We start from the raw sequence: 14,194 nt of genomic DNA on the forward strand, positions 1-14,194 counted from the left end.
CCAAAAAGATTACTTCATACACTTACTGACTTGTTAAAGGTTCCAGTAACCAAAACATTTCTCAGTGTGGCTGATCTACAGAAATATTATAAAAACAGAGTATTGACAGGTGTATTCTGCTTAGAAACTACTGAGCGGACTTCCGGGTGCGGCGATGACCAGCTGAGTCGCACGTTTCGGCAGCTCCCTGTGAAACGGACTTTTGGGCTCTTGATAGGAGCCCCAACGGCAATTTTAACGGCTGAAAACACCGTGCGGTAAACCAGAAGGGTGTTCCCCCTGGACACGGATGGAAAAAGGAGAGGAAAGTGGCCGGATTGCAGCGGATCCTTTGGAACAACGGCAAGGAAGGCAAGCAGAAACCAAGATGGCGTCGGAAGGTGGCAGTTTCATATGGGGTCCTGAACAACAAGAGTTTTTGAAACGCTGCGTGGAGGAGATAAAAAAGGAAATGAAGAAAGAGTTGTTGGCCCCGATATTACAGGCGATTGAAGGGCTGAAAGAGGAACAAAAGACCCAGGAGCAGGAGCTTCGGGTCGTGAAGGCGAAAGCAGCAGAGAATGAAAACGAAATACAGGGCCTGGTGGTGAAGTCGGAGATACAGGAGGCACACCAGAAACGATCTGTGGAGAGGTTGGAGGCACTGGAAAATAACGCAAGGAGGAACAACTTGAGGATTCTTGGCCTTCCTGAAGGTGTGGAGGGGGCGGACGTCGGGGCATATGTGAGCACGATGCTGCACTCGTTAATGGGAGTGGAGGCCCCGACGGGTCCGTTGGAGGTGGAGGGAGCATACCGAGTTATGGTGCGAGGATCGAGAGCAGGAGAAGCTCCCAGAGCCATAGTGGTGAGATTTCTCCGTTTTAAGGATAGAGAAATGGTCCTTAGATGGGCGAAGAAAACTCGGTGTAGTAAATGGGAGAACGCGGTGATCCGCGTCTATCAAGATTGGAGTGCGGAGGTGGCGAGAAGGAGGGCGAGCTTTAATCGGGCCAAAGCGGTACTTCACAAAAAAAAGATAAAGTTTGGAATGCTGCAACCGGCAAGACTGTGGGTCACATATCAAGGGAGGCACCACTACTTTGAGACGGCGGATGAAGCGTGGACTTTTATTGTAGAAGAAAAATTGGAATGATTGGACTACGAAAATGAACGTTTGGACAAAGTGGTGGGACGAGTGGGGGGGGGGGGGGGGGGCGAAGAGGGATTGTATGATTAATCCTGCGGTATGGTAACTTTTCTTTCTCCCACAGGTGGTGATGGGGGGAGGTGGGGAGGGAGAGGAGATGGGGCGTTGGCCATGGGAGGCGGGGCCGAGGGAGAGGCGCGGGCTTGGTTCCCGCGCTATGATAATTATGGCGGGAATAGAGAAGCAGGAAGGAGGGGGCGCCGCACGGGGCGAGCCGTGATCACGGGGGGAAGCCGAGGTCAGCCAGAGTTTGCTGACTTCTGGGAGCAACATGGGGGGAGTAATTACGCTAGCGGGGGGGGGGGGGGGAGGGGGGAATTACTGGGTTGCTGCTGCTGGGGAAAGGGGGGAGTGGGTACGGGAAAGGATGGGCGGGGGGGGCACCGTCTGGGAGAAATACAGCTGCGTGGGAACTGGGCGAGAAGCTGGAAAAAGATGATGGCTAACCGGCAAGGGGGGGGGGGTGGGAAGCCCCCCAACTCGGCTGATCACGTGGAATGTGAGGGGGCTTAACGGGCCGATAAAGAGGGCACGAGTACTCGCACACCTTAAGAAACTTAAAGCAGATGTGGTCATGTTACAGGAAACGCACCTGAAACTGATAGATCAGGTTAGGTTGCGCAAAGGATGGGTAGGGCAGGTGTTCCATTCGGGGCTGGATGCGAAAAACAGGGGGGTGGCTATATTAGTGGGGAAGCGGGTAATGTTCGAGGCAAAGACTATAGTGGCGGATAACGGGGGCAGATACGTGATGGTGAGTGGCAAATTACAGGGAGAGATGGTGGTGTTGGTAAACGTGTATGCCCCGAATTGGGACGATGCCAATTTTATGAGGCGAATGCTAGGACGCATCCCAGACCTAGAGACCGGAAAGCTGATAATGGGGGGAGACTTTAACACGGTGTTGGAACCAAGACTGGATAGGTCGAAGTCCAGGACTGGTAGGAGGCCGGCAGCAGCCAAGGTGCTTAAGGATTTTATGGAGCAGATGGGAGGGGTGGACCCGTGGAGATTCAGTAGACCTAGGAGTAAGGAGTTCTCGTTTTTCTCCTATGTCCATAAAGTCTATTCACGCATAGACTTTTTTATGTTGGGTAGGGCATTGATCCCGAGGGTGAGGGGAACGGAATATACGGCTATAGCCATTTCGGATCATGCCCCACACTGGGTAGACTTGGAGATAGGGGAGGAAACAAGAGGGCGTCCACCCTGGAGAATGGACATGGGACTAATGGCGGATGAGGGGGTGTGCTTAAGGGTGAGGGGATGCATTGAAAAGTACTTGGAACTCAATGACAATGGGGAGGTTCAGGTGGGAGTGGTCTGGGAGGCGTTGAAGGCGGTGGTTAGGGGGGAGCTGATATCTATAAGGACACATAAAGAGAAGCAGGAGAGTAAGGAACGGGAGCGGTTGTTGCAAGAACTTTTGAGGGTGGACAGACAGTATGCGGAAGCACCGGAGGAGGGACTGTATAGGGAAAGGCAAAGGCTGCATGTGGAATTTGACTTGCTGACCACAGGCACTGCAGAGGCACAATGGAGGAAGGCGCAGGGTGTACAGTATGAATATGGAGAGAAGGCGAGCAGATTGCTGGCACACCAATTGAGGAAAAGGGGAGCAGCGAGGGAAATAGGGGGGGTGAGAGACGAAGATGGAGAGACGGAGCGGGGAGCGGAGAGAGTGAATGAAGTGTTTAAGACATTTTATAAAAAATTGTATGAAGCTCAACCCCCGGATGGGAGGGAGAGAATGATGGAGTTTTTGGATCGGCTGGAAATTCCCAAGGTGGAAGAGCAGGAAAGGATGGGATTGGGAGCACAGATCACGGTAGAAGAAGTGGTGAAAGGAATTAGGAACATGCAGACGGGAAAGGCCCCGGGACCGGACGGATTCCCAGTTGAATTTTACAGAAAATATTTGGACTTGCTCGCCCCGCTACTGACGAGGACCTTTAACGAGGCAAAGGAAAGGGGACAACTGCCCCCGACTATGTCAGAAGCAACGATATCGCTTCTTTTAAAGAAGGAAAAGGATCCGCTACAATGCGGGTCCTACAGACCAATCTCCCTCCTCAATGTAGATGCCAAGGTCTTGGCCAAGGTAATGGCAATGAGAATAGAGGAATGTGTCCCGGGGGTGGTTCATGAGGACCAAACTGGGTTTGTGAAGGGGAGACAGCTGAACACGAACATACGGAGGTTGTTAGGGGTAATGATGATGGCCCCACCAGAGGGTGAAACGGAGATAGTAGTGGCGATGGATGCCGAGAAAGCATTTGATAGAGTGGAGTGGGATTATCTGTGGGAGGTGTTGAGGAGATTTGGGTTCGGAGAGGGGTATGTTAGATGGGTGCAGCTGTTGTATAGGGCCCCAGTGGCGAGTGTGGTCACGAATGGACGGGGATCGGCATATTTTCGGCTCCATAGAGGGACAAGGCAGGGATGTCCTCTGTCCCCATTATTGTTTGCACTGGCGATTGAGCCCCTGGCGATAGCGCTGAGAGGTTCCAAGGGATGGAGGGGAATACTTAGGGGAGGAGAAGAACACCGGGTATCTTTATATGCGGATGATCTGCTACTATATGTGGCGGATCCAGCGGAGGGGATGCCAGAAATAATGCGGATACTTGGGGAGTTTGGGGATTTTTCAGGGTATAAATTGAACATGGGGAAGAGTGAGCTGTTTGTGGTGCATCCAGGGGAGCAGAGTAGAGAAATAGAAGACCTACCGTTGAGGAAGGTAACAAGAGACTTTCGTTACCTGGGGATCCAGATAGCTAAGAATTGGGGCACATTGCACAGGCTAAATTTGACGCGGTTGGTGGAACAGATGGAGGAAGATTTCAAGAGATGGGATATGGTAGCATTGTCAATGGCAGGGAGGGTGCAGGCGGTTAAGATGGTGGTCCTCCCGAGATTCCTCTTTGTGTTTCAGTGTCTCCCGGTGGTGATCACGAAGGCTTTTTTCAAAAGGATAGAAAAGAGTATCATGGGTTTTGTTTGGGCCGGGAAGACTCCGAGAGTGAGGAAGGGATTCTTACAGCGTAGTAGGGATAGGGGGGGGCTGGCACTACCGAGCCTAAGTGAGTATTATTGGGCCGCTAATATTTCAATGGTGAGTAAGTGGATGGGAGAGGAGGAAGGAGCGGCGTGGAAGAGATTAGAGAGGGCGTCCTGTAGGGGGACCAGCCTGCAGGCTATGGTGACAGCCCCATTGCCGTTCTCACCAAGGAACTATACCACGAGTCCGGTGGTGGTAGCTACACTGAAGATTTGGGGACAGTGGAGACGACATAGGGGAAAGACCGGAGCACTGGGGGGGTCCCCGATAAGAAACAACCATAGGTTTGCCCCGGGGGGAATGGATGGGGGATATGGAATGTGGCAAAGAGCAGGTATAACGCAATTGAAAGATCTATTTGTGGATGGGAAGTTTGCGAGTCTGGGAGCGCTGACCGAGAAATATGGGTTGCCCCAAGGGAATGCATTCAGGTACATGCAATTGAGGGCTTTTGCGAGGCAACAGGTGAGGGAATTCCCGCAGCTCCCGACACAAGAGGTGCAGGACAGAGTCATCTCAAAGAAATGGGTGGGGGACGGTAAGGTGTCGGATATATATAGGGAAATGAGAGACGAAGGGGAGACTATGATGGACGAACTAAAAGGGAAATGGGAAGAAGAGCTAGGGGAGGAGATTGAGGAGGGGATGTGGGCAGATGCCCTAAACAGGGTAAACTCGTCGTCCTCGTGCGCCAGGCTAAGCCTGATTCAGTTTAAGGTATTACACAGGGCACATATGACTGGAACACGGCTCAGTAAATTTTTTGGGGTGGAGGATAGGTGTGCGAGGTGCTCGAGAAGCCCAGCGAATCATACCCATATGTTTTGGTCATGCCCGGCACTACAGGGGTTTTGGATGGGGGTGACAAAGGTGCTTTCGAAAGTAGTAGGAGTCCGGGTCGAACCAAGCTGGGGGTTGGCTATATTTGGGGTTGCACACGAGCCGGGAGTGCAGGAGGCGAAAGAGGCCGATGTTTTGGCCTTTGCGTCCCTAGTAGCCCGGCGCAGAATATTGCTAATGTGGAAAGAAGCCAAGCCCCCGGGGGTGGAGACCTGGATAAATGATATGGCGGGGTTCATAAAGTTAGAGCGGATTAAGTTCGTCCTAAGGGGGTTGGCTCAAGGGTTTACTAGGCGGTGGCAACCGTTCGTCGAATATCTTGCGGAAAGATAGATAGGGGAGAACAAAGAAGGCAGCAGCAGCGGCCCAGGACTTTGGGGGGGGGGGGGGGGGGGGGGGGGGGTGGCCTGAGACAAGGCAGTTGCCAATTAGGGCTAGTTTTTATTTTTTGTTATTTAATATTTATTTATTTGTTGTTGTTTTTGTTTAAATTTAAAAAGGTCATTATTATCTGTATTGTTACAATGTTGTGTAAAGGATGCACAATGTACTGTGTTGGTTGACCAAATATTTTCAATAAAATATTATTTAAAAAAAAAAAGAAACTACTGAGCGATCGTTGTAGTGATGTGAGTGAAATGGTGGACTTTAAGCATCATTCGACTTGTAGCGAACTTGAACTTTTTTTTGGAGGGGGATTCAAAGGTTTAGCAAGAATTTTGTATTTAAAATCTTCCAAGGCAGCCTAAGCAGCAGTTTAAAAACGAAGCCGGAACTGGGGAAGTGCGCAGGCCACCAAAAGGTGTTTTTTTTTTTTTTTAAACATAAACTTTTAACATCTATGAAGCTTGGTCCTATTCAGGCCAAAGCCTGCTTGATTGGCACCCCAACCACAAATATTAATTCCTCAACCACTGACACAATAACAGCAGTGTGTACCATCTACAATGTGCACTGCAGGATCTAACCAAGGTTTCTTCGGCAGCACCTTCCAAACTCACGCCCACCACCATCTAGAAGGTCAAGAGCGGCAGATACCTGGGAACACCACTACCTGGAAGTTCCTTTCCAAACCACTCACCATCCTGACCTGGAAATATATCGCCGTGCCTTCACTGTCACTTGGTCAAAATCCTAGAACTCCCTCCCTAATAGCACTGGGTGTAACTACACCACATGGATTGCAGTGATTCAAGAAGGCAGCTTATCACCACCTTCTTGAGGGCAATTGGGGATGGGCAGTGATTGCTGGCATAGCCAGCCAAGCCCACCTATGAACGAATAAAAAAACAAATCTATGAAAAGACGAGTTAATGGTTTGGAGCACCTCTGTGGCTGATAGTGGAGTCGTTGCCCTTAAGAGTTGGAATCTGACCATCTCTCTTTGATGTTCAATAGTATTCTCGTCATTGTATAATCACTATCAACATCCAAAGAACAGTCCATAGATATGCAGGTTTGGTGGATTGGTCATGATAGATGCACGGGGTTATGGGGGTAAGGTGGGGGAGTAGGCCTAGGTTGAGTGCTCTTGTGGAGGGTCGGTGCAGACGTGATGGTCCGAATGGTCTCCTTCTGCTTTGTAGGGATTCTATAGATTCTATCCCGGGGGTTATCGTCTACCAGAAAACTGGAGTAGCAATATAAATTCTGTCGCTATGAGGGCAGTTCAGAGGCTAGGAATTTGTGTTGTGTCATTCTCCTGATTCCTCAAAAGCTTGCCCACCATATACAAGACTCCAGTTGGGAGTATGATGGAATATTCCCAACTTGTCTGGATGAATGCAGCTTCAGCAACCGAGCTCGAGACCATCAAGGACAAAGCAACCCACTTGATCAGCAGCCCATCCAGCACCTTAAATAATAATCTGTTGCTTCCAACACTGGCACACAGCGGCATCAATGTGTACCATCTAGAAGATGCACTGCAGCAACTTGCCACGCCTCCTTTGACAGCACCCTCCAAACCTCGACCACTTTAAAGAGCCAAAAGTGTGGCAAGAAAATAGGTACACCACCACCCGCTGGGTCAAAATCCTGGAAGGCCCTCCGTGATGGCACTGTGGGTGGACCTACGCCAAATGGACTGCAGAGGTGGCAATTCACCACCACTTTCCCATGAACAAATATAAATTTCAAAGGCGGTTTGCCCTCTATGTATGATGGCCCATACAAAGAGGTATTCAGTCCTCTTCCTTCCACTCATCATCTTTGCAACCCAATTGACTGGTTGTCTGTCATTCTTGCTACATCAAGGGTGGTTTTGTTTTCTTTTTTTTTTAAACAAACAATTTTATTGAGGTATTTTTTGGCATTGTAAACAGTTACAGCTAACAGAAATGTGCAAACATCAATATAAAACTACTACTTCAGTCAAACCATACTGCACATGCCCGCTCCTCTCCCCTAGACACTACCCGCCTATTTATCCCTCCTACTCTACCCTAATCCCCCACCCCCTTGCTGACGTTCACTCTCCCGCGAAGAAGTCGATGAATGGTTGCCTCCTTCGGGCGAACCCCAGTACAGATCCCCTCAAGGCGAACTTAATTTTTTCCATGCACAGAAAACTTGACATGTCCGAAAGCCATAGTTCGGTCTTTGAGGGCTTTGAGTCCCTCCATGCCAACAGTATCCGCCGCCAGGCTATTAGGGAAGCAAAGGCCAGAACATCTTCCGAAACCCTGAAAATTGCCACCTCTGGTCTCATCACCACCCTTGTTTTCAGCACCCGGGACATGACCCCCGCAAATCCCTCCCAGTACTCCCTAAGCTTAGGACATGCCCAAAACATGTGAACATGGTTCGCTGGTTCTCCCGCGCATCTAGCGCACTTGTCCTCTACCGCAAATAGTTTGCTCATCCGAGCTACCGTCATGTGGGCCCGGTGAACGACCTTAAATTGAATCAGGCCGAGCCTGGCACATGTTGCGGTTGAGTTTACCCAACTCAGAGCTTCCGCCCACAGCCCGTCCTCCATCTCCCCGCTGAGCAGCTCCTCCCATTTGAGTTTCAGTTCCTCCGTCTGGGACTCTTCCCCCTTCATGAGCACCTTGTAGATATCCGAGACTCTACCCTCTCCTCCTTCTCCTCTAGAGACTATTCTGTCCTGGATCCCTATTAAGACCATAAGACATTGGAGCGGACGTAAGGCCATTCGGCCCATCGAGTCCACTCCACCATTCAATCATGGCTGATTTCAACTCCATTTACCCGCTCTCTCTCCATAGCCCTTAATTCCTCGAGAAATCAAGAATTTATCAACTTCTGTCTTAAAGACACTCAACGTCCCGGCCTCCACCACCCTCTGTGGCAATGAATTCCACAGACCCACCACTCTATGGCTGAAGAAATTTCTCCTCATCTCTGTTCTAAAGTGACTCCCTTTTATTCTAAGGCTGTGCCCCCGGGTCCTAGTCTCCCCTGCTAATGGAAACAACTTCCCTACATCCACCCTATCTAAGCCATTCATTATCTTGTAAGTTCTTTTAGATCTCCCCTCAACCTCCTAAACTCCAATGAATATAATCCCAGGATCCTCAGACGTTCATCGTATGTTAGACCTACCATTCCTGGGATCATCCGTGTGAATCTCCGCTGGACCCGCTCCAGTGCCAGTATGTCCTTCCTGAGGTGTGGGGCCCAAAATTGCTCACAGTATTCTAAATGGGGCCTAACTAGTGCTTTATAAAGCTTCAGAAGTACATCCCTGCTTTTATATTTCAAGCTTCTTGAGATAAATGACAACATTGCATTTGCTTTCTTAATTACGGACTCAACCTGCAAGTTTACCTTTAGAGAATCCTGGACTACGACTCCCAAGTCCCTTTGCACTTCAACATTATGAATTTTGTCACCGTTTAGAAAATAGTCTATGCCTCTATTCTTTTTTCCAAAGTGCAAGACCTCGAACTTGCCCACATTGAATTTTATCAGCCATTTCTTGGACCACTCTCCTAAACTGTCTAAATCTTTCTGCAGCCTCCCCACCTCCTCAATACTACCTGCCCCCCCACCTATCTTTGTATCATCGGCAAACTTATTAACAAGGCAACCCCGCCCCCTCTGCCCACCTCTCTGTCTTTTCGATAGGTTGTGAATCCCTGGATGTTTAAATGCCAGTCCTGAACCCCCTGCAACCACGTCTCTGTGATGCTTACCACATCATACCTGCCAGTCACAATCTGGGCCACACGCTCATCTACCTTGTTCCGTACACTGCGTGCATTTAAATATAGCACCTTTAATTCTCTATTGACCGTCCCTTTTTGTTTTCTTAGTGTGGTGGACCTTGGTTTACTGAGCCTTTCCATACACTGTGTCATATTTTGTGGGATGGGGACTATCGTAACCTCTCCTGAGTTCTGTCTTTTCGTGCTTTTTGTATGCCTAAGCAGCTACGCTTCCCACTGATTACTTCACCTCTTGATTCCCTGACCCCCCCCCCCCCCCCCCCCCCCCCCCCCCCCCCCCCACAATCTCTAGTTTAAAGTCCTATTGACCACCCTATTTACTCTTTTCGCCAGAACACTGGTCCCAGCTCGGTTCAGGCTGGGACCAGTGTTCCGAAACCATCCCAATGGTATAGGTCCCCCCTGTCCCAAAACTGATGCCAGTGTCCCATGAAAAGGAACACCTGTTTCCCACACCACTCTTTCATCCACGTGTTAACTTCCCTTATTCTTGCCTCCCTATGCCAATTTGCACGTGGCTCGGGCAGTAATCCGGAGATTATGACCCTTGAGGACCTGTTTTTTAATTTGAATCCTAGCTCTTTATAATCTCTAAACAGGTCTTCTTTCCTAGACTTGCCTATATTGTTGGTACCGACATGGACCGCAACAACTGGATCCTCCCCCCTCCCTCTCCAGTATCCTTCCAAGCCGGTCAGAGATGTCCCGCACCCTAGCACTGGGCAGGCAACATACCATGTGGGACTCTTTATCCTGCTCACAAAGGCTACTATCTATCCCCCTGATAATAGAATCCCCTGCAACTACAACTTGCCTATTTACTGCCTTCCCTTGAATGGCCTGCTGAACCATGGTGCCTTGGTCAGCTGACTCATCCTTCCTGCAGCCCTGTTCGCCATCTACACAGGGAGCAAGTGCCTCGTACCTGTTGGACAGGGTCAAGGGCTGAGGCTCCTGAGTTCCTGACTGCTGGTTCCCTTTACCTGCCTGACTTGCAGTCACACCCTGCTGTCCCTGGCCACTGGCAGGATTTAAACTACTTACTCTGACAGGTGTGACTGCCTCCTGAAAAAGTGTCCAGGTAAGTCTCCCCCTCCTGGATGTGCCTCAGTGTTTGAAGCTCAGACTCCAGCTCATTAACTATGAGCCGGAGCTCTTCGAGCAGCCAACACTTACTGCAGATGTGGTCGCTGCAGCTCGCAATGGGATCTGCCAGCTCCCACATCAAGCAGCTCAAGCACATCACCTGACCAGCCATCTCTAATTAATTAATTAGTTTAATTTAAGTTTACGAGTTTAGCTGTGTTTTTTTAAAATTTGGGGCAGATTTGCTATCAACCAATCAGATCACAGCTTCCCTCTGAATTCACATCTGAAGAAAAAAAAGTGGAAAACAGGACGTTACCGTTAGGTTTTTATACTCACACAAAGACTGCTCCTCCTCCTTCGAACGGCTCCTGAAATTAGGCCCGAAGAAAGAGAGAACAAAACAGTAGGGAAAACGCACCTTCTCCCACTCTGCGCCGAATTACCTCACTGCACCAAATTACCAAGTTTTAAAATCCCACTCTGGATGTGTCTTACTCACTCAGGCTGTGTCTCTTTGACCTGCGCAACGCTTACTGAGTGAGCTTTCTGTCTGTCTTTTCTGCAGACTTCAGGATGACTCACACTAAAACTTCAAAGAGAAGAATACAATGTGTACCTTTGTGCCCCTAAACAGGCCTCAGGTGACTGCCAGATAACTGCCTCTCAGCAATTAGGGTGGGGGCAGCTTCAGCCAATCAGACACTGATCTACATTGCACTTTTAACTGAAAAACAGCAGAATTAGATTAACTACTTACCTTTTCTGGTTACCTCACTGCACCAAATTACCATTACCACAAATTACCACTATTGGCGGGAGGCGTGGGAAGGATGGGACCTGTCTGTGTACAAAGTCCTGCATCTGTAAGTACCTAAAGTAATTTCCCCATACCTGCCCAAACTTCTCCTCCAAGCCCTTCAAACTCGCAAAGCTCCCCTCCAGGAGCATATCGCCCACCCTCCCCATCCCCTCCCGCCATCATGTTCGAAACCCTCCATCCATGTTCACGGGGGCAAATCGATGGTTATCACATATTGGAGTCCAAACAGAAACAGACGCGCGCGCACCCCCCCCCCCCCCCAAACATGCCTCCACCACTGGCCCCATATCCGCAGGGCCGCTCCCACTACCAGGCTGGTGGAGTACCTGGCCAGCGGTAGGGGAGCCGTGACCAGGGCTGCCAAACTGGTGCCCCTGCACGAAGCCGCCTCCACTCGCTGCCAGATAGACCCCGTACCCACCATCCACTTCCTTATCATGGCTATGTTAGCCGCCCAGTAGTAGTTGATCAGACTCGGCAATGCCAGTCCCCCCTCGCTGCGGCTCCTTTCAAGCATCGCCTTCACCCGCGGGGATTTTCCCGCCCAGACAAAGCTCATGCTGATTTTGCCAGTCCTTTTGAAGAAGGACCGTGGGATAAAGATCGGGAGGCACTGGAAGATGAACAGAAATCTAGGGAGGATTGTCATCTTTACAGTCTGCACCCTCCCCGCCGGTGACAGCGGGAGTGCATCCCATCTCCGAAACTCCCTCTTCATTTGTTCCACCACCCTAGTCAGATTTAACTTATGCAACCTGCCCCAGTCTCATGCCACCTGTATCCCCAAGTACCGGAAACTTTCCTCCACCAGCCTAAATGGCAGCTCCTTCAGCCTATTCTCCTGGCCCCTTGCCTGCACCACAAACATCTCCCTCTTGGCCATATTTAATTAGTACCGTGAAAACTAGCCGAACATCCTCAATATTTCCAGTATATTGTCCATCCCGGCCAGTGGATCCGACACATACAGGAGCAGGTCGTCCGCATAGAGAGAGACCCTATGCTCCTCCTTCTCTCTCTTCCCCCCCCCCCCCCCCCCCCCCCCCCCCCCGTAGTCATTCCCTTCCACCCCTTCGCAGCTCTCAACGCCATTGCCAACGGCTCTATGGCCAGCGTGAACAGCAACGGGAAGAGTGGGCACCCCTGCCTGGTCCCGCGGTGTAGTCTGAAATAATCTGACATCCTGTTCGTCCTAACGCTAACTTTTGGGGCCTGGTACAATAGTCTGACCCAATTAACCAGTCCCTCCTGAACCCAAACCGTCCAAGCACCTCCCACAAATAGCCCCACTCCACCCGGTCGAAGGCCTTCTCAGCGTCCATTGCCACCACTACCTCCACGTCCTTACCCATCAGGGGCATCGTGATCACATTAAGCAATCTTCTCAAGTGAGCTGTCAGCTGCCAGCCTTTCACAAACCCTGTCTGATCGTCCCCAATCACCTCCGGTACGCAGTCCTCAATTCTAATCGCCAGGAGCTTGGCATCCACATTGATCAGGGAGATTGGCCTGTTATGACCTGCAGGATTCCGGGTCCTTGTCCTGCTTTAGTATCAGCAAGATGGTGGCTTGCGACCTCGTCAGTGGCAGGGTCCCTCTGCCCCTTGCCTCATTAAAAACCCTTGTCAGGACCGGTCCCACTATCTCCGAGAACTTATTGTAAAACTCTATTGGGTATCCATCCGTTCCCGGGGCTTTCCCTGACTGCATGGCCTTTAGGCCCCCCAGTACCTCCTCAACTCTAATCGGGGCCCCCAGCCCGTCCACTAGTCCCCTGCCTACTTTTGGGAAGGTTAGTCCATCCAGGAACCTTTTCATCTCCTCCGGCTCTTCCGGGTGTTCTGAAGTGTACAGCTTACTATAGAAGTCCCGAAATACCTTATTCAGTCCTGCCGGGTCCTCCACTCTGCTCCCCTCCCCATCAACCACTCTACCTATTTCCCTGACCGCCTCCCTCTTCCTGAGTTGCTGCGCTAGCAATCTGCTGGCCTTCTCCCCATGCTCATACACCACTCCCCTCACCTTCCTAAGTTGTTCCAAGGCCCTACTCGTGGATAGCACCCCCCCAGTTCCGCCTGCAATCTCCGTCTCTCCCTGAGTAGGTCCTCCCCCGGGGACCCCGCATGCTCCTCGTCTATCCGGTGAATTTCCCTAACCAATCTGTCCGTTTCTGCTCTGTCCGCCCCGACACTCTGAGCCCGAATTGAGATCAGCTCCCCTCTCACTACTGCCTTCAGCGCCTCCCACAGTCCGAGTAATGATCAACAACCCAATACATCGATTAGTAAGATTCAAATCAAAGCACATTTATTATACACCGTAATCGCTACTCATGCACAAATTCTACGTCTAAGCTACTTCTACAACTAACAGGCCTATACTTAACTTCGGACTGGCCCACTAGGTCAGGGGAACAAATGGCCTTTCGTTCGGGTTCTGAGTCTGCGGGATTCGAAGTTGGTACGGATTGGTAGCTAGGAGCGCCTATCTCGTAGCGAACGTTGAATTAAGACTTACTTTGTTCGGGAGTCACTGCACCGGTCACTGTCAATGTTGGTTTGTGTTGCTGGGTGACCCGGGCAGGACGCAGAGGTGAAGAGAGAGCGATTTGAACTTGGGGCTCAACTCTTGTAGTCCCCAGGGGCTTCCCGCCTTTCAGGGCAGACCCTGTACCTGGTCCCAAGTGATTGGACTTTGTCCCAATCGCTTGGTTCGATTTTCTCCAATACTGGAGCGGTTCCCTGATCGATGGGCGGTCTTGAGGTGCTCATTCACCTCCTTTGTGTTGGCTCCTGCTGGCGCCGAGGAGGCTGGCTTTGCTTTGTGTGTCCAAAATGTTACTTATTGTTCCCGGGGATTGCTCATCAGTATGCAGATGGCTGCTACTTTGTTATGCTGATGGTCGCTGGTATCGATGTTGTCTGGCCTTTGCAGAGGTAAATACACAGCAAACCTGCAGCTGCTGTTTTCTGTCTATGTTGGCTGACTTTCCCATCAGCCTT

At 50.6% G+C, this 14,194-nt stretch overlaps 1 protein-coding gene across 1 annotated transcript in view; it reads left to right on the plus strand.

Annotated features, from left to right (window-relative positions):
- Positions 1 to 14,194, plus strand: part of lemd3 (LEM domain containing 3) — a 70,224-nt gene that overhangs the window by 39,802 nt on the left and 16,228 nt on the right. The window lies entirely within an intron of this gene.

The sequence above is a fragment of the Scyliorhinus torazame genome, chromosome 19 (genome assembly GCF_047496885.1).
Source record: "Scyliorhinus torazame isolate Kashiwa2021f chromosome 19, sScyTor2.1, whole genome shotgun sequence".
Taxonomy (NCBI): Eukaryota; Metazoa; Chordata; class Chondrichthyes; order Carcharhiniformes; family Scyliorhinidae; genus Scyliorhinus; species Scyliorhinus torazame.